The sequence below is a fragment of the Heliangelus exortis genome, chromosome 1 (assembly GCF_036169615.1).
Source record: "Heliangelus exortis chromosome 1, bHelExo1.hap1, whole genome shotgun sequence".
In the NCBI taxonomy this organism is placed as follows: Eukaryota; Metazoa; Chordata; class Aves; order Apodiformes; family Trochilidae; genus Heliangelus; species Heliangelus exortis.
Window position 1 is genome coordinate 133381021 of NC_092422.1, and position 27172 is coordinate 133408192.

The 27172-nt window shown below is 41.3% G+C and overlaps 1 pseudogene across 1 annotated transcript; it reads right to left on the minus strand.

Annotated features, from left to right (window-relative positions):
- Window positions 1-6082: 6082 nt before the first annotated feature.
- Window positions 6083-26780, minus strand: LOC139793444 (S-adenosylmethionine decarboxylase proenzyme pseudogene; annotated as a pseudogene). Its single transcript, XR_011724613.1, has 3 exons — window positions 26739-26780; window positions 16997-17086; window positions 6083-6743 (listed from the first exon to the last, which is right to left on the minus strand). The product of XR_011724613.1 is annotated as an S-adenosylmethionine decarboxylase proenzyme pseudogene (transcript).
- Between the last annotated feature and the right edge of the window lie 392 nt (window positions 26781-27172).

The window sequence follows — 27172 nt, forward strand, 5'->3', positions numbered from 1 at the left end:
CCATGAAAATGTGCAATTCCAATTTTCAATTAAAGAAACAGTTGTCTATTTCCCTAGCACTGTCCGAAGGTAAGGCTGTATTATATTCATTCTCCAAAAGGGCACATTGAACAAGAGATTTTAACTGTATTTAACTGATGGTATTTAAGGATCTGTGAGCTTTGCCTTAACTCCACAAATAGCCCTGCTCACTTTCATGGACACCAAGAAAAGCAGTATGGTGTGAATAAGGAAAAATCTCACAAATTCCAAGCTTCAAATCCCTACCATGCTTTGATCAAAAAATAGCAGGACCCAAAACACTGTATAGGAGTCTATTTTGAAATTAGTGTTCTTAAGTTTGGCAGGAAGTGTGGGGTTTAAATAAATCCATCTGGCAGTGTTGCTGAAGTGCTACACTGGTGAGCCTGACTGTGATCCCCTGATATAACTGGACATCAACTCTCTTTGCATTGGGGTGATGGAACCCCATGGGGTCTGAAGTGCAAATGAAGTCAAAACAGCCTGACCCTTTTGTTTATATAATTAGGATGATCACAGGGGAACAAGATCTTTGAAGCTGCAACTAAAAATCTGCTGCTCCAGCTGCATCCAGCTGATAGTTTGATGCATCAGTGAAAACAGCATGCACGCTGACATTTGAAGACTAATAAACAATCCCAGGAAACTCTTCCAAACAAGCTGTGTACATCTGTGTGTATGTATGTCTATCCACTTTTAATTTGCACTTAAGTAATTCTGCCTGTGATTTACTGATATTTCCAATCCCTTTCCCATCTCTCGATGTACCAGCAGGAGCTTATTATGTAAGATAAACCAAAAAATCTTGATTTCACTGATGGAGGCTGAGGTGTATAAGAAATTCTATTTATGTTCTTATTGGGTATGGGTAGACACAACCCAAAACATGAAGGATTTAATCCACTAAATGTTTTACTGTGGTAGAGAACTATAGGCCAAATGATAATGAAGAAAGGATAAATGAATAATAATTATTATGGATATAGGCACAGCCAGAGATTATCCTAATTTCTTTGCGTAGTAGAGCCAATTATCTCTGAGCAATTCAAACAGACAAATGAAACCCATGATGACGAGGATCCATGGATAGATGTGCAGACTCTATGTTCTGAGTGTTTCAAGCATGGATTTAATGTCAATGGTTAGCTTTATACTTTAAGTGAGGGGAAAGCTAAAAGACCTGTCAAAAGAGTTCTCTTATGTGTTTTACATTTTTTGGTCACATCCAGTATTAATGTTTTACCTCCAGATTTCTGCTACTGGAATGAAAACTTTCCTTCCATTAAGCATGGATTGGGGTTGTGTTGATTTTATCTGGGATACAGTTAATTTTCTTCATAGTGGCTTGTATGGGGCTGTCCTGTATTTGTGCTGGAAACAGTATCAATAACACATTGTTTTAGTTGTTACTGAGGGTTTTTTACCCAACATCAAGGTCTCTTCTACATCTCACATACTCTCACCAGAAACCTTGCTGGGTGTGCACAAGAAGCTGGGACATGGCTGCGACCACTGACCTCAAATGACCACAGGGATGTCCCATATCATATGATATAAAGTTCAGCATATTAAACTGGGAGAAGAGGTAGAAAAGGGGGACATTAGAAGTGATGACATTGCAAGTAACCATTACACATGATGAAGCCCTGATTTCCTGGACATGGCTGAACACTTCTCTGCATATGTGGAGTACTGAATGAATTCCCTCATTTGCTGTGCTTGCACACACAGCTTTTGCTTTAACCTATTAGGCTGTCTTTATCTTAATGCTCAATTTTTCTCACTTTTGCCTTTCTGATTCTCCCCCCCATTCCACCAGAGCAGAGTGAATGAGTATCTGGGTGGTCCTTAATTGCCCCCTGGAGTTAAGCCATGACAAAGATTTACCAAAGGTTTACCATTTACCCAATAGAGAACACCTGAAATGCCATCTCAAAACAAAGAAAACATGTTTCTGAGGGTTTTCTTCTCCCTTCACTTGTAATAAGTAGTTTCTAATGTCTGCCTTCGGAAATTTTTTGAGATTAGAGAAATTTTCTATACCTACGAACTCCGAGCACAGTTTTTCTTTTACTTCTCCTCCGCCCCGCCCCCATTCCATGTTTTAAGACCAAAAATGGGTTTGTGCTGAGCTTCACTGAAAATTGTTTCCTTATGCCATCTAGTGGATCTTGTTTGTAAATGTATGACAGATTGTGTTTGAAGTATTTCATCCACTGCTGCATCGCCAGGACTTGTTTTGGGGCTTTTTACAAGAGCGTATTGCTTCTGGAAGCTAAAACTAATGTAAACATGTATGTATTCCTCATTTTTAATAGCATCCTACATCTTAACTTCCTGCAAGAATAGAGGAGCACAAAAGTTAATTTTTCACCTGGAAAAAACAATGTTAAAGCAGAATGTAGTTTGCAAACAGAACAAATTCTGTATTTTGAGAGCTGATACATATACCTCATGGGCTTTTTCAATATATTGCTCCAATGAAAGAGCCTTATATTAAATCAAAAATAGTTGCTGATTGCAGGAAAATTTTGCAAAAGTAATCAAAATTTTAGAGTTGCTCATTTGGTAAAGGCAAAACATTTGTTTTTCCTAGTTGCTTCAGCAGTAAAATGTCACACAACTAAGTAAATTAATGCTTTCAAGTACTTTTCAAGTATCTCACTGAAATACTTTATCTAAAGTTGCTAATAATGAGACAGATGCAGTTATTCTTCAGGCTACAGTAATTTTTTTTCATTTCCTAGCATATTTCTATATGATTAATTCAAGTTCCTCAACTTAAACTAATCACATACTATTTGTTCATCTTTAATGATGCCCCCAAAACACCCATTTGATTATTTATATTGAAGGGTGTTTCATTTATTTGTCATAAACCCCATAAAACTTATTTTCTAACAAGATAAGGCAAAGGGAAATAACAAGATAAGGAAAACTTATTTTCTAACAACATAAGGGAATTACTTGCTTACATTAAAAGAAAACAGTCCTCAGGACTGTAAATTTTCCTTGGTAACTTTACCTTTTTTGGTCACGTTGGTGACAGTCCTAACTAATGGTGATACAGAAATTCAAATTTATCCTGTAAGTAAAGTGATACAAACAACTTACATTATAGTATATCCAATTTGAAAATTATAGAGAAATGAGAGACATTAGAATGTAATTCTCATTGAAATTACTTGTTTTCAAATAAAATTTATAATTTTCCACTGAAGTTAGATGAAAACATCTCTGTTCAGAATATAAGCCCACTATGGATAAAACCCTGTTTTTTTATTTCATGTTATGAGTCTACTGAGAGAAAAAGTTGCATTTAGCTAGGACTTAACTTTGGCTTTCAAAGCTTACATAACTATTACTTTGAAAGTCTCATTTCCATGCATTCATGTCTGCTTTACAATTAAGCAAGAATTACTAATTTAGCTTTTGTGTTTATTTTCTAGAATTAGAAAAAAAAAAAGATGGCCCCTCAGCGGTAAAAAGATCATGAATTAGTCCTATACATTGAAATTAACATGGCAAAATATTAAAATTAAACTGAAGTACGTTTTTCATTGCTCCTTGCTTTTTATGAAAGTTAGCATGATGGTACATGTAATTGAGTAATCTTGCACTACAGATCTGGAGCTCTAACTCCATCTCTCTGGAGTCACCTCCTACAATGTGGGGTACTTTTCCACAGGATTTCACTGCTTTACATTGTTAACTGCATACTCTACTAAATAAGACAGGATAAATATTAGCTGGCCACTGAACCGGTCCTTTGCCAGGCATGTAATTGAATGACAGGATGTACCTTTGGATTTATTTTTCCAATAAAAAGAGGGATAAGGGACAGATGGGAATTGTATTAATATTTTTTCAAAAGACTTGCATGCTCTGGTGAATTTCCGTATTTCTTTACTGTGATTGCCCTTATATAATGGTAGAAAAATGCCTGAAGTCTTATGACTTTTTTATATTGCAATGTTATGTTTTACTAATATGAAATTACAAATCAGAGATCAACCCATAAATTCCCTGACTCTACTTTTTTATTCACTCCTCAATTAAATATGCTTGCAATAAACACCAGAGAGGCTGTCTGTCAAATAAGAAACTAATGCTTCTGCCTTCTTGGGAGAAAGTATGAAGAAGTAGGCAATAAAGCAGCTCAGGATGCAGAGACAGATCTAATGTCAAATTACAATTACTATTTGGGTCTCTTGCTCATTTAATGAATTTTTAAGGACTAGGTTTTTTTCAGTTACACATATTAATATTCAGTTAAGATATATTAGGTAGTATATTCTTATCCATAAAATGTTTATAGGTCCTAAAAATATCCTCCATCTTCCGAAATATGCTTCAAACAGCCCTAAACTATAACTGAAAAAGCCCTACAAAATTTTCTGCTTCCACTCAATGCCAAGAACACTAAATATAAGGTGAGATACAATCCAAATAAGAAATTAATAGACTAAAAATTATAATGAAATAGCTTTGAAATTTTAAAGCTTCACTCTGAAAAGTGCATTTTGTCATTCTTTTCTGCCCTCTTTTTTTCTAGAGTATTTCAATTCCAGGTGTAAGATGAAATGTGTCACTTTCCATTCTGTAATTTTCTGAGAATCACAGAATGTCAGGGGTTGGGACTTCTGAAGATCATCAAGTCCAACCACCCTGCCGGAACAGGACAAAGACTAGGGAAGGTCACTCATAAATGCATCCAGACAGGTCTTGGAAGTCTCCAGAGAAGGAGACTCCACATCCTCTCTGACGGTTCCAGGGCTCAGTAACCCCTACAGTAAAGAAATTCTTCCACATGTTGAGGTGGAACCTGTTCCTTATCTTAGATCCATTGTCCCTCATCCTATCACAGGACACAAGTGAGAAGTTGTCCCTTCCTTTTTGATGCCCAGCCCTCATATATTTCTACTCATTAATCAGATCCCCTTAGCCTTTCTTCATAAAGAAGGTGTTCCAGTCCCTTAATCATCCTCATAGCCCTCCATCGTACTCTTACAACTAAATCCCTGTCCCTCTTGAGGGTCTCTGAAGGGCCCAGAACTGGATAAAATACTCTAGGTGAGGTCTCACTAGTATAGAGTAGAAAGGGAGAACCTCCCTCAGTCTGCTGGATGCATTCTTCTTAATGCATGCCAGAATACCACTGGTCGACAGCATATTGCTGTCCCATGGATTACTTGTTATTCACGAAGACTCCAACCAAGGTGCTTCTCCATGGGGCTGCTGTCTAGCAGATCACCTCCTAGCCTGTACTGGTGCATTTTGTTATTCCTTCCCAGATGCAGGTCACTGCACTTGTTCTTGTTGAACCACATTAAGTTCCTCCTGGCCCAGATCTCTTGTCTGTCCAAATCTTGCTGAATGGTCGCACAGCCCTCAGGTGAGCCAGTTCTGCCCACTAGGTAGCTTTTCCATTAAATAAAATATTGTGTTTTCAATGGTATGGCTGTCTTAGAAAGAAATTATATTTTAATATTAATTAAAACTTGGCATCATTTCAGTCTAGGAAAATAGATGAGGATATGTAGTGAAGTGATGGATCTGAGGAATCTGGTAAATCAGTTCTTCAAGAATGACTGACAAATAGAAAGTTAAGATAAGGGAATAGATGTGTGAAAATTTATGTAGAGTTACACCAACAAAACCCAATCATAATACTTCAGCTAAAACCATTCAAAAGTAATGCAATCTTGTAACAGTTCTAGCTACAAATTTTGCACCATGAGTCTAGTTTATGTACCTGTGAGTTGAGATGTGGTAACTCACTGTACTTGCTCTATCAAGATGAACAAGGGCATGATTACATGCACTTCAATTTCACAGCAAGAGCGGCATAGAGTACCTAAACACAGAAGAGAGCATTCATGCAAGATATCTAACTCCTTGATATAATAATGCATACAATTCAAAATGGTTATACTATGATTACACCTAGGGCTTTCCACAACTACAAGGTGGTGGGAGTGGAAAGCATGGCCCCCTGAATCATCAACTAGAAAGCAACCACCACCTTCTCTATGGGATTTCTTTTTGTGCTTTTTCTTCATTCTTAATCAACTGTGCTGTTGCTGGCAATTCTTTGTGAAACTGGTAAAAACGAAATTATAATCACTGAATTGGGCAATCTGGTGATCAAGATGTTTAAACCCCTCAATCTTCTGGGCAGAAGAAAACACTGTACGACATTTAGAGCTCTGATTAACAAAGAGGGTTGTCACAAATTTTCCTGGCTTGAAAACCTCTACAACTTTTCTAATCAGGTCATCATATGAGGTTTGACTTATGTTTGTTTCGAAACTAACATAAGAAAACTCTGGTTCTGGAGTGATGTGAATAGTCCAGTAAGTTCCATCCGATTTCATCCCATTCATTGAATACCCACAAGGATTGAACATTGTAGCATCAATAACAGAACCTGGTATCAGGTCACGAATTCCACTCATACGAGTGACATCATTTGCAGTAACACGAGCACGCGGCAGCGCAGAGCAGAGAGCGGCAGCGGCACCGGTACCAGTGTGAGCTGTGCCTTTAAATTGCAGAGGATTTGAGAAGGAGTTGGGCTTCCCAGAGACGGTGAAGCCAGGGCAGAGCGAGGAGACCCGAGTCTGAGCCGGAATCCTGCGAGGATAAGGAAGGCTGACGTGGCAGGAGGCGGGGCTGTGAAGGGCGGCAAGGTTTAAAAAGCGGCCATTTGGCAGCCTCCTCTGACCACGCGGCAGCACAGAGCAGAGAGCAGCAGCTAGCTTCCAGAGGGCAGGCACGAGGCAGGCGCGAGGGCAGGCAGGGAGCAACTAGTAGCTAGATACATCATGGTCACAACGCGGCCAAAAACCATAGTGAAAAAGAATGTGGGGACTCAGACGGAGCTCCCAAGCAGGCATGCAGCAGTGCAGGTCTCTGGCTGCAGTGAATGCCTGTGCCTGGCACTGGTATCAAATGGAACCAGGGACTCCGCATGTGTGCGGTGTGAGCAAGTAAATGATCTCCTCAGGCAGGTGGTTAAACTGACAGAGGAGGTGGAGAGACTGAGAACCATTAGAGAATGTGAGAGGGAAATAGACTGGTGGAATCACACCCTGAGGCAGGGGCAGATGGGAGAGGTTGAGGAAGTGATGGATCCCCCACCCTCCTGTCACCAGACAGAAGGAGAGGACTTAAGAGATATGAATGAATGGAAGGAGGTCTGGCCTCGGAAGGGCACGAAAAAATCCTCCCAACCCCCTCCACCCTCCCAATTGCCCTTGAAGAATAGGTATGAGGCCTTGGAAATTCAGGGACAGGAAAATGTAGTTACAGAGGTGGACTTACCTAGTGAACCACCTAGGACTCGTCAGTCACCCCGTGTCCTTAGGACTTCTTCAATCAAGAAGGAAAGGAGAGTAGTTGTGGTGGGTGACTCCCTTCTGAGGGGGACAGAAGGGCCCATCTGTCGACCGGACCCATCCCACAGGGAGGTCTGTTGCCTCCCTGGGGCTCGGATTAGAGATGTTAAAAGGAAACTCCCTAATCTTGTGGGTTCCTCTGATTACTATCCACTGCTGATTTTTCAGGTTGGCAGTGATGAAATCATCACAAGAAATGTAAGGGCAATGAAGAGTGACTTCAGGGCCCTGGGACGGCTAGTTAGGGGGTCTGGAGCGCAAGTAGTGTTTGCCTCCATCCCTCCTGTGAGAATGGGTGGGGAGGTATATAGGAAGAGTTTACAGGTCAACGAGTGGCTAAGGGACTGGTGCCAAAGACAGGGTTTTGGCTTTTTTGATCATGGGATGCTATATGAGACACCTGGCCTGGTGGTGGCAGGTGGGATGCACCTGTCCCAGAGGGGGAAGAGGCTTTTGGGGCAGGACTTAGCAGGGCTCATTGAGAGAGCTTTAAACTAGATGTGAAGGGGGAAGGGGAGAAAACTGGGTCTATTAGGGACAAACACAAGAAGAACGAACCGGGGCCCGAAGGCAGGTGGTCTAGGGAGGATTTAGTCCCACCAGTGTGCTCTGTTTGTTTCCTGAAATGTCTGTATACTAATGCATGCAGCATGGGGAATAAGCAAGAAGAGTTAGAGGTCAGTGTACGGGCTAAGGGTTATGATCTGGTAGCGATAACAGAGACATGGTGGGATAGGTCACATGACTGGAATGTGGCCATGGATGGTTATGTGCTTTTTCGGAAAGATAGGGCGGGGAAGCGAGGTGGTGGAGTTGCTCTTTATGTGAGAGAGCAACTAGAATGTGTTGAGTTTTGTGCAGGGGCTGATGAGGGGCAAGTTGAAAGTCTGTGGGTAAGAATTAAGGGGCAGGCTGGTGTGGGTGATACAGTTGTGGGGGTCTACTACAGACCTCCTGATCAAGGCGAGGAGGTTGATGAGGCCTTCTACAGGCAGCTGAAAGCAGCCTCACAACTTCAGTCCCTAGTCCTCATGGGAGATTTTAACTACCCCGATATCTGCTGGTTGACTCACACAGCCAGCTTTTCACAGTCTAGGAGGTTCCTCCAGTGCATTGATGATAACTTCTTAATGCAAATGGTGGACAAGCCGACTAGAAGAGGAGCGCTGCTGGATCTTGTACTAACCAACAAGGAGGGCCTTGTTGAAGCAGTGGTGGCTGCAGTGATCATGAGATGGTAGAGTTCAGGATCCTGTGTGGAAGGAACAGAATACCCAGTAGGACCAGAATCCTGGACTTCCACAGGGCAAACTTTGGCCTCCTCAATCAACTGTTAAGAGAAATCCCATGGGACAGGGTGTTAGAAGATAAAGGGGCTCAAGATAGCTGGTCAATATTCAAGAACCACTATTTGCAAGCACAGGATCAGAGCATCCCTATGGTTAGGAAATCTAGTAAGGGAGCTAGGAGACCAGCATGGTTAAAAAAGGAACTGCTGGGAAAACTTAAGTGGAAAAGGAAAATCTACAGATCATGGAAGGGGGGGCTGGTCACTTGGGAGGAATATAGGACTGTTGTCAGAGGATGTAGGGAGGCAATTAGGAAAGCTAAGGCCTCCTTGGAACTTAACCTTGCAAGTCAGGTTAAGGATAATAGAAAGGGCTTTTTCAAATACATAGCTAGCAAAACTAACACTAGAGGCAATATTGGCCCACTAAAGAATGAGCTGGGAGCCCTGGTGACAGAGGATATAAAGAAGGCAGAGGTGCTGAACGCCTTCTTTGCCTCTGTCTTTACTCCTGCAGGGTTTCCGCATGAGCCCCAGATTCATTTAACCCCAGAAGTAGTCAAGATAAATGAGGAGTTTGACACAGTAGATGAGGATTGGGTTAGGGATCAGCTGAGTAATCTGGACATCCATAAGTCGATGGGTCCAGATGGAATGCATCCAAGGGTGCTGAGGGAGCTGGCGGAGGTCGTTGCTAGGCCACTCTCCATCATCTTCAGTAAGTCATGGGTAACAGGAGAGGTGCCTGAGGACTGGAGGATAGCAAATGTCACTCCAGTCTACAAGAAGGGCAAGAAGGAGGACCCGGGTAACTATAGACCGGTCAGCCTCACCTCCATCCCTGGAAAGGTGATGGAACAACTTGTTCTTGTCACTATCTCCAGGCATATCAAGGACATGGGGGTCATCAAGAGCAGTCAGCATGGTTTTATCAAGGGTAAATCATGTTTGACTAACCTCATAACCTTCGATGAAGAAATTACTAGGTGGATAGATGATGGAAGAGCGGTAGATGTGGTTTATCTTGATTTCAGTAAAGCATTTGACACCGTCTCTCACAGCATCCTTGTAGATAAGTTGATCAAGTATGGGTTTGGTGATCAGGTAGTGAGGTGGATCAGGAACTGGTTGAAAGGAAGGAGTCAGAGAGTTGTAGTCAATGGGGCAGAATCTGGTTGGAGGTGTGTGACTAGTGGAGTCCCTCAGGGGTCGGTACTGGGACCGGTGTTGTTCAATATCTTCATCAACAACTTGGATGAGGGTATAGAATGTACCCTCAGCAAGTTTGCTGATGACACTAAGCTGGGAGGAGTGGCTGACACACCAGAAGGCTGTGCTGCCATTCAGAGAGACTTAGACAGGCTGGAGAGTTGGGCAGGGAGAAACATGATGAAATTCAACAAGGGGAAGTGTAGAGTTTTGCATTTGGGGAAGAACAACACGATGTCCCAGTATAGGTTGGGGGCTGACCTGCTGGAGAGCAGTGCAGGTGAAAGAGACCTGGGGGTCCTGGTAGACAAGAAGATGACCATGAGCCAGCAATGTGCCCTTGTGGCCAAGAAGGCCAACGGCATCCTGGGGTGCATTAGAAAGGGTGTGGTTAGTAGGTCAAGAGAGGTTCTCCTCCCCCTCTATTCTGCATTGGTGAGGCCGCACCTGGAGTATTGTGTCCAGTTCTGGGCCCCTCAGTTCAAGAAGGACAGGGAAGTGCTTGAAAGAGTCCAGCGCAGAGCTACTAAGATGATTAAGGGAGTGGAACATCTCCCTTATGAGGAAAGGCTGAGGGAGCTGGGTCTCTTTAGTTTGGAGAAAAGGAGACTGAGAGGTGACCTCATCAATGTTTTCAAATATGTAAGGGGTGAGTGTCAGGGAGATGGAGTTAGGCTTTTCTCAGTGGTGACCAGTGATAGGACAAGGGGTAATGGGTGTAAATTGGAGCATAGGAGGTTCAAGTTGAATATCAGAAAAAATTTTTTTACTGTAAGGGTGACGGAGCCCTGGAACAGGCTGCCCAGGGGGGTTGTGGAGTCTCCTTCACTGGAGACATTCAAAACCCGCCTGGACACGTTCCTAGGCAATGTACTCTAGGTGGCCCTGCTCTGGCAGGGGGGGTTGGACTAGATGATCTTTCGAGGTCCCTTCCAACCCCTAGGATTCTATGATTCTATGATTCTATGATGGTTACTGTTACCAAACAGTCTCGGGCTTCTTCCAGTGTACCTTTACAGCTTCACCCATATCTTCAGAGAGAGGAAACGAACCCAAGATCTACAGACTTCAAGAAAAGCTTCCTCCAAGTAACTTACTTTATTTAAGATAGTAACTTCTTTTATTAGACCAAATATGCCAAAAGAAGAGTATGTGAAAATCTCAATTGAAACATTTACATATTATGTATCAGGTATTAGAATCCAAAAGTGATCCTACTGGAAAATAACTGAGTTCTCAGATAGGCGCAAGAACCTTTTTTTTCATTTTTCTTAAAGGCAACAATATTCAAATTTCTGATCCCATGGGGAAGGGGTAAGATAACCTAATTTTCCTGTGAAAAAAAATGTGCCCTCAATGATTGCCATTTCTTAATCCAAACCTTCCTGTACAAAAATTTGATCAGGTCTGAGGCTTAATTTAGTTCCTACTCCCACTGAATGATGTTACTGGAAATAATATTTTACACCTGTCCCTTTCCTGAGGAGATACAGCTGATTCAGAATTATTGATAATTGTACTGTATTTATTCCTGCAGAGGTAGAAATTATGTTTAATTACATACAGCATCCATTGTTTATGTATCTACTAGCAAAACAAGTTCTAACAACACTTCTTGCCACACCTGAAAAATCTACAGAAACCCCTCCTGCTTTTCATATATTTTCTCCTATATTACATTTTTATATAGGTGGCTTTTTCAAAATTGATGTTTTCAGTAGCAGTACTTTTACTTCCTCACCCATGCATAAGAATGAGACTCCAGTGCTCTGATCCATTGGCAAGAGAGCATACCTGAGTGCAGTATATTAAATTGGATTAGCTCAGTAGTTTCATCTTTCATTGTGATATCCTTTATTTTGCAAAATTCAAAATGCTACTGTTATTCCTCAGGTTGGGAGTCAGCAACCCTTTTTTGTTACCATTATGTTATTCTTTCTATGAGCAGCTGAGCAGATTTGTATTGATGAGCTAAATGCCACTTTAATCGTCCTCAGTGGAGAAGTCTAAGTCAATGACTTGTATCACTGAGCTGTAATACTTCTTGATGCTATCATTTATTCTGTCATAAGTAGTCCAGTGGAGTTACCCTCTATAGCATCTAACTATTCACACACTCATCTGGAGAGTGCAATTTATATTAATTTTGTGCTATATGATGGTTTAAATATTTTCAGCCATCTTTCAGCATTTCTGTGTCAAGAAGTACAGAAGTCCACAATTCACCCTTCTGTTTGCCATGTTCTAGAATAAGCACAACCCTATAGCCATCTTCCTGTCTTCATGAGAGTCAACTGTACATTTATTTTATAATTTAAATGTCAGAATTTGAAGTTGAAGTTGCTCCTATGAAATGCAAAGTTCACTGAGGTTTTTAGGAAACTGTGTCATGTTTTCAGCAGATTTCTGAAGACTGTTTAAGTTCTGCTCAAGAAACGGGTGCACCTCTCACAGCACAGGGATTAACAGCAGAGAGGTTAGAGCTGGTGTGTTTCTGACAATGATAGTCTACAGAGGTAAGATTACATTTTTTTAGGGCAAAAATAATTTTTATAAGATGACTGAAGTACTCAGAGCAGTAATGAAACGGTTGAAAGAGCACATGCCCTTCTTCAGGTCTCAGGCAGAAACAGCAGCTTTAAAAAGCCAACACAGACAGAAAAATAACAGATGGGTTTGAGCTGTTAAAACACACAGTTATCATGCCTCTTGTAGTCAGCCTAAAATTTTCTTAAGCTCAGAGACTTCTTCATATGTAGAAAGATTGCTTGGGAGACCTCCTCTTGGAATGTGCCTGTCAAAATTCTGATACTATTTCAGCTTCTATTTTCAGTATTAGAAATGAGAAATCTACTTTGTCTGCTCTTTAAACCCTACATGTGAGAGCATATTCAAAACTATTTGTAAAGGGAAGTAAATAAAAGCCCTGATACTTCTGATTAGTCTGCGGGGGTACAGCAAAACATTATTAGTTTCCTGAATTTAACTGTATGACAGTGCTCAGAAAAAGAGTGGGCATCGCATAATCCTGACAGATATTTATTTGGTTTAAGAGCACTAAACTATTCTTCTAACAATTAATAGAAATACTCCAGTCTCCTTTTTTCAAAATTAATCCTTTTTATTTGGGCCTTGAGTACTTTCCCTAGCAGCAGAAGAGCTGCTGCAGACATTAAGTTAGCAAGCTGCTTAGGATGATATGATCAATAATGAATCCAACTATCTTACAAAGCACTGTGAGGGAATGAGGAACCCAGACACTGGAAACAACAAAGAAATTGCCAAGGCAGCAGGAGTGGGCTACCCATGTGGGGCCAAGCTATGAAGAGAAGCAATCCCTGCACAACCCTGGCAGCTCACAAAAAAGCAACAGACATTAAAATGGCCATCATTTATTATTAATTAGTACATGCAACTGTGTTACACTCACTAGCGGTAACTCAGGTACATGCAATTTCCCTTGGAATATCTTTGAACAGTATAGCCTTTCATACTAGTTTTATTACTTATCCTAACTGAGAGGGAAATACAAATAATTTAATTCATATACATGTACCTTGAAACTGTCATAGGCAGTCATTTTTCTATAATAATGATTTTCGCATTTGCATTTGCCCTCTGAGCACAAAAGACTTCCAGAACAAGAAATTCGCACAGTTCAGGTTTGAGGCACTTAATTTCAGATCCCAGACATTGTCCTCAAGAGGGCATGTTTAAAGGTCAGCTCCTTGCACGACAGTGAACAGGGACATTTTAGGATGACTGCAACTGATTCAATTTAGTGAATGCAGAATGACTCAATTTAATGGTCCATCTGATTTCTCTAGTTTCTTTTTCTTTTAGGTCATATCTGTCTCTCTGCTCTGAGAGGAGCGCATTTGCTCTCCCACACATCCCTCTGAAGAAGTAAATTCTTAATTTGGATGAGTAATTCCTGGAAAATTTTATATATTAAATATATATATATATTTTTAATATATATTTTTAATATATATTTTTAATATATATTTTTAATATATATATATTTTAATATATATAGTTGTCACGGTTTAACACTGGCTCGGCAATTAAACCGGGTGACAGATGCTCTCTATTAATTTCTCTCTCCTCCTTGATAAGAAAGGAGAGAGAATAAGGGAGAGAGACTTATGGGTTGGAGGCTAAACCAATCAATTTTAATGAAACAATAATGGTAAATAGGAAAAAAGAAAAGAAAAATGCTATATATATATATACACAAATATACAGGAGAATGAATATCAGAGTCCTTCCCCCTTTTCCCCCAACAATTCTCACGCAGGCCGGGTGAAGGCAGGCAGGCAAGCAACTGGGCAGCAGGCAGGGCAGCAGGCGGGCAAACGGACTGGATGGGATCCTTCCAAGATGCCGGGTGAAGGCAGGCAGGCAGGCAACCAGGCAGCAAGCAGGGCAGCCAGGCAGGGCAGCAAGGGAGGCAGCCAGGCAGGGTAGCAAGCAGGGCCACCAGCAGCCAGCCAGGGAGCAGCCAGGAGCTTCTGCTGGTCTTTTATAGTGCCACAGGTGAGACCAATTAGCTGTTAAGGGGGGTGGTACCCAGCACTTCTGCTGATGATCTCAGGTGAGGCCAATCAGCTGGTAAGGGTGTGGCTCGGTCCTCGAGATCCCCCAACTCCATACCGAGGATGACGCACATGGGATGGAATACTCCATTTGAGAAACTTGCTGTCAATCCCAGCAAGTTCAACCACCGACAAGAAACTCAGAAAAATCACCTTTATCCTGGCCCAAACCAGGACAATAGTATATTTCTACTCATTAATCAGATCCCCTCTCAGTCTTCTTCCTCTTCATATTTACTTAATACATAAATATATTCCTTAAAAATCAACTGGTATGAACTCATCGTGTAGAAGGTCACCAGTTTTGAAATATTCATACTGAATTTGTACTTAATCTGTTCCTCTATACATGTCTTCAATCACTCAGTCATTCACTCAAAGAGTATTCTCATATTTGTAGATAGTGTTACCTTGAGACTGTTCATTCCTTTCATTGAGTGGAAAACCCTTTTAGCAAGGTAATGCCTTAATGTTGTTCCCTAGATTTTCAGTATCTGTGCAACGAAACCACAAAGTATACCACAATGATAACAAAATGGGCTGCAATGGCTGCCCACCTGTCCTTCCCTTACACTATGAGAAGAAACAAACAGAATAGATAGAAGCTGTATAGTCAAATGTTTTGTGTAGTCCTTGATGTCAAAACATATAAAAAAGCTGATATTTTGTTGAAGCATCAAAATAATTATTTACCTTTTACTGCTTTTCATATTCTTGTCCTGGTTTGGGCCAGGATAAAGCTAATTTTCTGTCTTGTACTTTCGCTTTCAGCTAAGTCTCTTGTAAGTAGCTGCACTTGCTGAAATTAACAGCAAGTTTCTCAGTCATTGTCTGCTTCTGGGACTGATAGCACTCAGTGTTTATAGTTATGGATAGAGACTGATGTGCAGAGCCAAGGACACTGCTCAGCTCTGAGGAACATCTTACGCTGCAGAAAGACAAAGGGAGTAAAAGGGGTCACACCTGCAACCCTCCTTTAGGGAAGAATGGACAAGATAAATGACTAAAATTGACCAGTGTATTCCATCCCATATATGTCATACTCAGTGTAAATTTGAGGCATCACGAGGGTCAAACCCTCTTCCTTTCTTTGGCCTTTCGCCTTCATCCTTCTTCACATGTCCCTGTTTGCTTTGGCATCCTGGGAGGATTCTATTCATTCATTCGTCTACCTGTGGTCCTGATCCATGCCAGCCTGAATCTGTGTATTCCTGCCTCCAGCTCCCAACTGTTGCTGACTCTAGGACTCCAGCCTGGACTTTCCCAAGGGCTGCCCTGCAGCCTTGGGAGTGACGTGAGAGTTATTGGGTGAAAGCGGGGAGGAATGTGGTGTTGTTTTTTCCTGTATATTTATATATATATATATGTAATAATTTTTTCTATTTATCATTAGTGTTCCATTAAAGCTGTGTAGTTTAGTTTCCAACCCATAAGTGTCTCTCCCGTATTCTCTCTCCTTTGTTTATCAGGGAGGGGAGAGAGATTAGTAGAGAACATCTGACATTTGGTTAATTGCCAGCCCAGCGTTATACCATGACAATTCTTCAATGTTTCTCTTGTGAGTCAATAGAATTGCACAAGAATAATTTACATTCAGGAGATGTCCTCAGATCCATAAAAGCTGTATTAAAATAATAATAGTGAAATAGTAAATTTGGGAGGAACTTTATCTGTCAAGGAGGATTAGCAGGTCAAGTTGGTCCCATGTGGGTCTTAAACCAGAAGCTGCATATCTCCAGTACTTTCAGACTGCTGCCATGTTGAGTTCCTTATCCTCTCAGGCCATCAGATGACATTCTACGCTTAATTTCAAAGCTTCGTAGTATTATTTCTAATGAGGTGGCGCCACCTGGTGTCTGTCAATTATGTCACATGTTCCTCTAAATTGCTTTAAAAATGAAGGTTGCTTTAATACAATAACCTATAATACTATAATTCTCTTTCTTTATTCCACCCACTCCTCCCCCCTCCCAGTTACTGAAAATATTTTCAAATGTTCTTTGCACTTTTTTAATCACAATCTTAATCATATTTCCTAATCTTTTTCAAATGTTTGAGAATTTTCTACAAGACCCTTAAAATATTACTTCTGCTGTACAGAAGCATCCATTTCTAGGTAGACCAGAATTTACTCTTCAGCACTACCTGCTCCACTAAGCAGATTCCCATTGATGTGTTTATCCCATTGAAACCTGTGCCTTCACAAAAGCACTAAGTACACTGATTACTTCAGATACTGATAGTACAAGATGGATTAAGAGAAAATGCAGCTGTATTGATGCACTGCTAGCAGAAAAAAGTTCTGTTATCTGCTTACTCAGTGTGAAGTGAGTGTGGCAGTGGCACCAAACCTCAGTACAAGATGAAGAGCAAGCTCATGTTATCTAAGCAGAAGTAAACATAAATATTGGCTGATCTGTCCACTAGTAGTTCTGGGAATGGTGGGAGCTGCACAAAATTAATTCCATTGCACATCTGACCTTATTGACATTGTAGTCACGCCCAAAAGCCTCCACAGGAAATGGAGACTCATTTTTCATCTCCTTTTGCTCCGCAAAGGATAAGGGCCACTAAAACATTTTAGATCCCCAAAAGTATTAAAGAGACAGGTCTTCTTGTCAGAACACTGAGTGTATAAATACTGGTGTTCTTCCTAATCTACTTATTTGGGTGAAAACAGGTGACAATATGCTGAAAATACTAACAGACCATGCATACGGAGGACATACGCAATTAAAAAAAAACCTAGAGTGTGGGCTTCAGGCTTCAGATGAGGAATGGTTCAGAGAGGATTGATAAAACAGGTTCTGGTCGTATTCAGGAACAGAATTTTAGCAACCAGGAAAATCTAGTAGGTGAGTACAGAGCAAGTTAACTTGGTCTGTGAGTCATCTAAGTATTTTATGACATGCTATTTCATCATGTCAACATTTAATCAAAATCATGAGACACTTTATCTCAACTAGAAAACTAAAATTAAAACATCAGTTAAATTGAATTATTCTTGTATTAGGGTAAAAAACACCAGGCACCTGGAGGGATGACAGAAATTAAAATATCAGAACTAAATAAAATTAATTGCAGGAAAAATAAGCAATTCAAACTTTCCAATGTTTATGAAAAATAAAGCCAGTGTAATTTTATTAAAATTAAAATGGCAACATAAAACTAATTATTTTCTCAGAGGAGCAGGCCACTACAAATTGTTGTATTTTTATCTCTTCCATTTGGTTTCCAAACTTCTTTGGCATATTTGGGGGAAGATATATTCTTAGTTCTTGTCTTAAATAAAAGTTCAGTGTCACCAAATCATCATAATCTTTAGCTGAAGACTACTGACTAAAGCTGTAGTCTTTGCAAGACCTGTGTATTCTAGGAGATTAAGTAAACTGAGAGATATGTAAGAAAGGCGGGTCGAAGCAGTTTTCATCACTCACCATATGCACATCCTATGACCACAACTTCAGTGGCTTTTATTTGCTGTTGTTCTCAGACTCCTCCTCAGTAGGAGAAATAAGGTATCTTAAAAAACCATCTGCTAATTACACTGCTAAAAAGAAAAAAAATTTTTTTTTTTTTTTTTTTTTTTTTCTTTTAAGGAAAGAGAGTTAAATAAATGAGAATGTCCCTTCAGCTATACATTAAGATTCCATGCTGGCTATAGCATGCTTTCCCCACTATCTTTCATTTAACAAGCGTGGATGGCAGCAGTGGTCCAGCCAAGGGCACACAGGGGTCATGGCAGCTCAGCTCTATGACCAGTTTTACTATAGGGTGTTTTCCAGCCTGCAGTACCTCACTGCCATAGCTACAGGCTTATCAGTTGCTGCAGTATATGCTCTAATCATGTTTCTTGCAGTAAGCCCCTGAAAAGGGCTGTCCCTTCTCTGCTCACCACCACTGCCATAACAGCGACTCTGTTACCAGCTGTACTGCATCACTCCCCCTCTCTGTGCTGTCCACCTATGATCACATCTTCCCTCCAGTCCACCCCTCAGCCCCATTTGAGCCATCGCTATCTCCTTTTGGCCATCGGTCCCTTGGGTACCTACTGCATGTCCTGCTCCAGGAAGGCAGGAACATACAAAGGGGCTGGAAGTGGAGAAAACTCCCAGGTGCCAGCTGCCAGAAAGGTCTAATATCTTCTTCAGTCATTTTTCACCTTTCCGTAAAGCCAGCACGTAAGCCCATGGGTAAACTCCAATTAGGCTTCTCTTGGCAAGTGAGTGCAACAACATATCTAATGAATCTGCTGGATTTTTTAATACATACCTTATTGCTTATTATTACCAGTGTGAAGAGTATTTGTGATTCTTCACAAGCAAAGTACTTAACTACATGGATAAACTCAGGAATTCATGTTTAATTTAATTCTTGCCACAGGCAATTTCTTATAAGCATCAAGAAAATTTGGGCCCCAGGGCCTGTATATAAGATAATACATCCTACAGGAAAAGGCTGGGCAAAATGATTGTTGATAAGATGTCAGTTATTCTCTTTATAGCTTCTTCCCTACCAAAACTTGATGAATAATTTTTTATTTTACCTTCATTAGTAACGGACAAAATATGTTTTTCCAAATCTTTCTAAAATCTTAGACTCCTTAACAGCTTAAGGCATTAAAATTTTCTAACATAAACATTTTTTCCAGTTGCTCCGCATTCAAAAAGCTGTTTATCACTTTTTAAACTATAAAATTTGAAAATTATGTTTGCAGACATCGTTATTCATTGCTTTCCAACCAACCCCTTCAATAAAGAATAATTGAAAGTTTTTTGAAATGTATCTTCCTCCCTGAAGTCAACAGCAACTCGCTATACAGATGGGGCATATAGAGTACGTGTTTGGGAGTTTTTTGGCATTTTCATAGAAATTCTGAGATTTCTCCAGTAGGTAATTGTTTACATAAAACAAAAATCACAGATGACTAAACCTGATAGTCTAGATGTGACTCGACTCCACACAAGTGATTGTTAAGATGCCTGTTTTCAAAGAATGACAGAATTGTTATGGTTGGAAAGGGCCTCTAAGATCACCACATCCAACTGCTAATATCCCCCCCCCCAGTAAAGAAATAAACAGAAGTATATATATGTACTGCCATGCCCACATCTGAAAGTGCCACGTCTACAGGGTTTTTTAATACTTCCAGGGATGGCAAGTTCACTACCTCCCTGGGCAGCCCATTCCAGCACCTACTAGTTCAGTAGAGAAATTCTTCATAATATCCAGTCTAAAGCTTCCCTGGTGCAGCTTCAGGTCATTTCCTCTAGTCCTATTATTAATTTCTTGAGAGAAGAAGGCACCATCCACCTCTCTACAACATCCTTTTAGGTAGATGTACAGAGCAATAAGGTCTCTCAGGCTCTTGTCCTCCAAACTAAATATTAACAATTTCCTCAGCTACTCCTCATAGAACTTGTTATCCAGACCCTTCAACAGCTTAGTTGTCCTTCTCTGAACTCCAGCAAGAAAATGTCTTTCCTATATTGAGGAGCCCATAACTGAACATAGTACTTGAGGTGAAGATTCACAAATGCCGAGCACAGGGTCATGATCACTTCCCTTTTCCTGCTCGCCACAGTATCTCCGATAAAAGCCAGGATGCTGTTGGCCTTCTTGACCACCTGGGTACACTGCTGGCTCATACTCAGCCGGCTGCTGACAAGCACCCATTCTTTCTGCTGGACAGCTTTCTAGCCACTAGCTTTCTAAGTGTTGCCTGGGGTTGTTTTGACCAACGTGCAGGGCCCTGCACTTGGTCTTGATGAACCTTTTACAGTTTGCCTTGGCCCATCTGTCCAGCTCGCTCTGCAGAGCCTTCCTACCTTAAAGCAGATCAACTCTCCTACTTAACTTGGTGACATCTGCAAATTTGCTGAGGAAGCACACAATTCCCCTCATCTATATCATTAATAAAGATATTGAACAGGATTGGTCCCAAAAGTAAGGCCTGGGAAACACCGTTGGTGTCCAGCTGACAAGTGGACTTAAATCTCTTGACTACAACTCTCTGGGCCTAGTCATGCCCAGGTGGCCAATAAGGCCAACGGCCTCCTGGCCTGCATCAGGAATAGTGTGGCCAACAGGTCTAGGGCAGTGATTCTTCCCCTGTATTCAGCACTGGTGAGGCCACACCTTGAGTCCTGTGTCCAGTTCAGGAATGAGACTGAGGTGTTGGAGAAGGTCCAGAGAAGAGCAAGGAGGGTGTGAAGGGATCCAGCACAAGTCCTGTGAGGGGGTGTTCAGTCTGAAGAAGAGGAGGCTCAGGGGAGACCTCATCACTCTCTACAACTCCCTGAAAGGAGGTTGTAGCCGGGGGGGGCGGTGTCGGTCTCTTCTCCCAGACAGCCATCAATAAGACAAGAGGGCATGGACTTAAGCTCTGACAGGGGAGGTTTAGGTTGGATATTAGGAAGAAATTCTTTACAGAGAGGGTGATCAGGCATTGGAATGGGCTGCCCAGGGAGGTGGTGGATTCTCCATCCCTGGAGAATCTAGAACCCACAGGGGGTTCTGTGCACATGAGTCTGCCTCTTGCCTTAAAGCCAGTCCACACCTCAAAACAAACAAATCCCCTGCATTACCTTTTGAAGACTACACCCACTGTTAAGTAAATTGCTCTAAAAATATTAAGATTAATGTTGGCTGTGAGATGTTTTGATTGAGTAGGAATACATGGCTTTTGTCTCATTTAACTGCAAAAGTTATATATTCAATTTCAAATACAAGATACAGAGATTCAATTTGTCGCAGAAGCAGGGAAAGTCAAAAAGGAACAGCAAATGAACTGCACCCTCACACACAAAGTTATGTTTGTTTTCCTTCAAAATGAAGTGTTCTGCTCTGGAAAATGTGTCCAGATAGCATGCATACCCAGGCATAAATTTATTTTGTGGTATTTCTGAGCATAATTTTTTCTACATATAGGTCACCTGAATTTATACTAGTTTCATCTCTGATCAGCTTTTAGAAATATCTACTGTAATGAAGGCTTGAAAAGGTCTTTTCAAATCACACCTGACAGGTTTCAAGCATCTCAGTAAGAGCACTCTGATCTTTTAGATTCAGAGAGCTGCACAGCTTTATCCCTCCAGGCAGGTGTTCCTGCTCTTTCCAGCTGAACTGCAGACAGATAGTGTTTGACAGTTTTTCCCCTTCAGTTGCATCTTGGGGAAAATCAGCTAGCTTTGTCTTTTCGTTAATATAGACTCAAATGACAAACAGCTAACAGAGAGTTAGTTGTAGACTGTTCCCACACTAAATCCATAGGTCTTACAGCAACCACTTCTGAAATAAAAACAATAACAAAACAAAATCTTGTGAGCCTGTGAAATTAGAATGTTTTTAAGGATGCCTGCATTTTGTATCTGTGCTATTAATGGCAAATGCAAAGTTAATCATGTTATTGGTTAAAAGGATTAAATTAATAGAAGGGAGCCCATAGGACGTTTTTTGTTAATATTGCTGTGTCTCAGCTATGGCAAGCAAAGAAAAGACCTTAACTGTAACTGTAAAAATGGTGAGTTAGCAAAGCATGCGAACCAAAGGAGTGAATTATTCAAAGATCTTCATATAGCAAGCCCATCTTTCTGAAGGGTTCCATGGATTTATAGAAAAAGGCCACAGCAGAAAATGTTACAGAAATTAATACTTGGGTGCCTAAGAAGTCCACTCCTTAGGATAGCTGTACTAAATACTCTCAGAATACAGTAGTGTAATGTGTATAGAAAATGAATATTCAAACTGGCCTGAAAGTCTGCCTGCCATCCCTTTCTCTGCCACAGCAACCAGTAATACAACTTTTATCATTTGCAGTTATTAAAAAAAAAGGCATACCACCTGTAAAGTTTCTCTCCTGACCTTCAAAAGTGAAGAAAGTTTCCATTCTCCTGCATTTGGGAAAAAAATGGTTTCTTATTTATTTGCTTTCACTATTGCCCCAGTGTGTCTTCCTCTCTTGCTCCAATATCTTTAGCCCACATCACCAGAAAATACCAGTTCAGGCTTATTATTGCATCTATGTATTTATACAAGGTCCCTAGGGCTTAACCTATGAAGCACAATACTGCTTTTTCTTTGCTGTTTTGATTTCAAAACCCTTGTGGTCCAAGGGTAGAACCCAGATTTAGGATAGTATTCAGCTTTGCAAAAGTATTTCAATGTTATTGTACCTCATCATATGACTATTTAGAGGAAAACAGTCTAAAACTACTTGCCCCCCAAAATCAAACCCTTTAATGCTATCTGCTTTTTTCAGTCCAACTTACCACCTATTTTTTCTTTAAAAGCCTTTAAATTCAGAACAAGTCAAATGGGAATAAAAAACAAGTGGTTACACAGGTGAACTTCTGAAGTGAAATTTGTGATGTGCTTATCAGTACCTCTGAGGGTATACATAAAAAAAAATCCACTGGGAACAGGACTAATAGTTTATTGCTTGTGTCACTTCAGGTGAGTTCAGAAACTGCACTGAATCTCCTGTAGTCACAGAATCTTTTCAAGGCCCTCAGCAGAGGAAAAAAAAACAACATAGACTGTTGTACAGGTCTCCCTCTTCATTAGAATCTGAGGGCTTAAGAAGGTGCCAGACTTCTGCAGACCTAAATTTTTAATTAATTTTTAATTAATTGAGAAGACAAGCATTTAAAGAAAGAACATTAGACTAATTCCTAATGCCATGCACTGAAGCATATGAAATCAAATATGATGTCCTGAATCTTGCATTGCATAACATGCCTCACACCAAGTCATGTTTAGCCTTTTGTGAACTTTGGTAACATCAATTATTTTCTAAAACTCAGAGCAATAACTGAATCATAGTTTTGCTGTAAAAGACATGCACGTTGTTGTTGTAAACACATACATAGGAGACCTAAACGTTGAGTAATGAATAAAATGACTTGCTATTTTTCAGGTTTATTATTATGCTTTCTTCAGACAAGACCACTATGGCCTCTATAGTGAAAGACAACAAGACAAGTTTCTATAAATATGTTAACAACAAAAGAACACTCAGGAAGACCCTTCATCCCCTTACTGGATGCAGGAGGAAACATAGTGACAAAGGATGAGGAAAAAGCTGAGGTGTTTAATGAATCCTTTGCCTCAGTCTTTGGAAATACAATGGGTTATAAAGGAGAAAGTAACCCAAGGTACAAACAAAATAGCAATTTTATTTCTCTATTGGTAAAAGGTTATTTTGGAGCAATTACTAGGGAAAACAAATCACCCACAAGTATGGATTTGTGTGTGTATATATTTGCATATATATACACAAAGGAATAAAAGCACAAAAGCAGATACTTCGATTATTATATATGTTCAGGTTCGATTATTATATATATTCAGGAGACTTGGTTCCTGCTCCCTACAAACCAGTTCTATTGGAGTGCAGAGGATCCAATGAGGGGGATTACAACAGTTGCTCCATTTGGTCCCTTACACTGCCTGGCACGAGATTTGAGTTCTCAGGGCCACAGTCCCTCTGGACTGTCCCTGCCTGGCATGGCATTTAATATTTCAGAGAATCATTGAGGCTGGAAATTACCTCTGAGACCAGCAAGTCCAGCCTGTGACCTAACACCACCGTATCAGCTATACCATGGCGCTAAGTGCCACATCCAGTCTCTCAGGCACAGTGACTCCGCTACCTCCCTGAGCAATGATCACCCTTTCTGTGAGGAAGTGCTTCCTAATATCCAACCTGAACTTCCCTAGGCACAGGTTCAGGCCATGCCCTCTTATCCTGTCACTTCCTGGCAGAAGAGCCTGACCCCCACCTGATGACAAATTCCCCTCAGGCAGTTGTAGAGAGTGCTAAGGACTCTCTTCTTTAGGGTAAACGACCCGTTTGCTCAGCTTCTCCTCTTAAGACTTTCCTTCTAGCCCCTTCATATGTTTTGTTGCTCTCCTCTGGACCTGCGCCATCATCTCTATCTTTCTTGAAGCAAGGGGCCCAGAACTAGACACAGGATTTGAGTCCTCAGGGCTGCAGCCACTCTGGGCTGTCCCTGTTCGGCACGAAATTTTAATACTAAGGGTTGCAGTCTTTCCACAGTTGCCCTGGACTCTTCCCCCCCATTATGGAAACCAAAAGCTCAGAGCCCCATTACCCCACCCCCGATTTTTCTTGCACAGCATGGGAACCATTAGGTCACAGCAATCATCGACCTGGGAAGTCCCTGCCTCGCATGGGGACCCAATGCCCAGGGCCACAGCCCTTCCACAACCCACCGGTACAGGAATTTGAAAGCTCAAGCTCAGGTACAGTCCTCCCAGGAATCTACCTGTCTGTCACGGAAACCTAATGCTCAGCACCGCAGCCGCCCTGGGCTATCCCTACCCAACCTCTAAGTGCCCCCAGGCTGCACTAAAGTATCCTTGTTTGCATTTATGGGATTTTTACCTTGGTGCTTGTTTATGCGGGCTTCGAAACCGTCTGGAAGCAGCTCTGGATGCCTTCCCGCCACGCCCCTCAGGAGCCGCTCCCTGCCTCTCTCTCAGAGCTTCTCAGAGCACTGTGCACTGAGGGTGGGTTTTTAGGTGATTAATGGAAAAGTAAAGACTCGACAGTGACTGTCACATATCCAAACAGACAGTAGGGATTATGGGAGGTCCTGAGAAGCTGACTAATAAAGAAATTACAGTTGGTTATGGTAAATTTTGGCAAAGTAAATTCACAATGGAAACAGCTGTCACTCTAAATACTGGACTATTTAATGCTTTTTCTTCTTGCTTTTAAATTGGTTTTGGCAGTAATACTTGCCAAATATTAATTGCCTGCATTTGTAATGTCTACCTTAAAACATATTAAACACAACATTCTGTCCCGAAGTGAGCAATTAGTACAGTATGGCCCTACTGATGCAGATAATGGGCAAGCTGCCATTGTGGTGACAGGCTATACCTAAATGATAAAATAATCAACCTTTTGACAGTTGCCTCATGTAATAGCATCAAAAGCATTAGGAGTCAAAGGGAGAAAATAACCTGAAATTCAGTGAATATTAATTACTATTAATTAATATTAATACTTGAGCTCCATGGCACAGCAGATGAGCCAAGGTGAGATATTTGATATATCATATTTGCATATGATGATCATAACAAAATTGGTGTCTCTGGTGAGAAGAAAAAAAGACTATATTGGAATTCCTCTTTTTAAACAGTAGTTTTCCCAGGGCTAACACTGATTGTGAAACATCTTGTAGTTTACAGAACCTATAGGAAGAGCAGAAATTTTCCAGGTTGTGGGGGTTTGATTCATTATGGTTTATTTTATATAATATTTTAAACTAGTGTTTCACTGTATGACTCTTGTATTGCTTTCAAAGATCTGCTCTAGCATAGTTTGCACTTTCAAAACAGAATATTATCTGTGTTTGTGTTACATTGATTTCTGGATTACTGCAAACAGGAGTGGAATACATGAACAGTGTAGTGAGCATACACTCTCTAAGGTGGACGTACAACTCATCTGTGACGTGACTGCATGACAAGTTAAGATTGAGGTACATGATCCTTCCTTATCTGAGTTTCCATGGAAATAAAATCAAGCTGTGCAGGCTAGAAATCAATTTTGCCTTGCTTCAACAGTTTCTCTGATATAAATAGCTGGGGCACACGACTGTCAAGCATGACTAACCAAACCTGTCCCATACCATGAGGTCACTGATTGCTTTGGCATAAATATGATTCGCGTGATCTGCAAAAGAGACTAAATTATTTTTATCCAAGCTTAAAATTTTTTTATTCTGCAAGTAAAATAACATTTACGAAGCACAGGAGAGTTGTTTAGCTCAAAAGGTTACAAATATATTGCTCTATCCCATGTGCCATGTTGCAAAGCTTCTAATCCACTTTCTCCTAATCTTGGATAATGACTTCAGAAACATGACAGACATAAGGATTAGGAGTCTTCGTACCCTTGTGTAGGCGGCAGGTGCCCGGACGGTGCCCCCCCCCGCCTGTGCCCAGCTGGGGCTAGCCCAGATGCGCATGCCCGGGTTCGGGAGGTGTGGTTTCGGGGCAGAATTCCAGAGCCGGACGGATCAAAGTTAGCTCCTGATGCTATCCGAGCCAGCACTAGCTCGACTGACTCCCACGGCGAGACTCATCCCACGCAACATCTGGTGGAGAATGCGAGCAACAATTTCGGTCTAAACCGTCTCCCCGAGCGTTTCGTCCGAAAGTGACCCTTCTCCACAGACCGTTAGATACCCCGAAAGATTCGGGTAAGAGAAGTCCTTTCCTCTTCGACATCGTCATCAGTAAATCCGATGATGGGGTCCTATGTAAGCAAACCTACCGGCACCGCCGTTGCCGAGCAGATTGTAGCCCAGGGGAAAAGGCAGGAACCCTTCCGCTACCCGGGTCCCGAAACCGCCTGGAACCTCCGGGGGGAGGTGCATGATCTGCTGGCAAGTCTCCACTATGGGGAGATCAACGGCGACATTGTTGGTGCGGACAACACCTGGCGGGTCATTTACAATCTATTAGTTCTTATGAAAGCCGAAATAGAAGTGGCAATTGCCACCGCCGCGGCCCCATTACGAAAGACCGAGGTATTTCCCCCGAAGGAAATGCCCACTGCGACCCCCTCGGCACCCCCCCTCGAGGGGGAGGAGCCCGGGGGAGCGCTGATCGTGACTCCG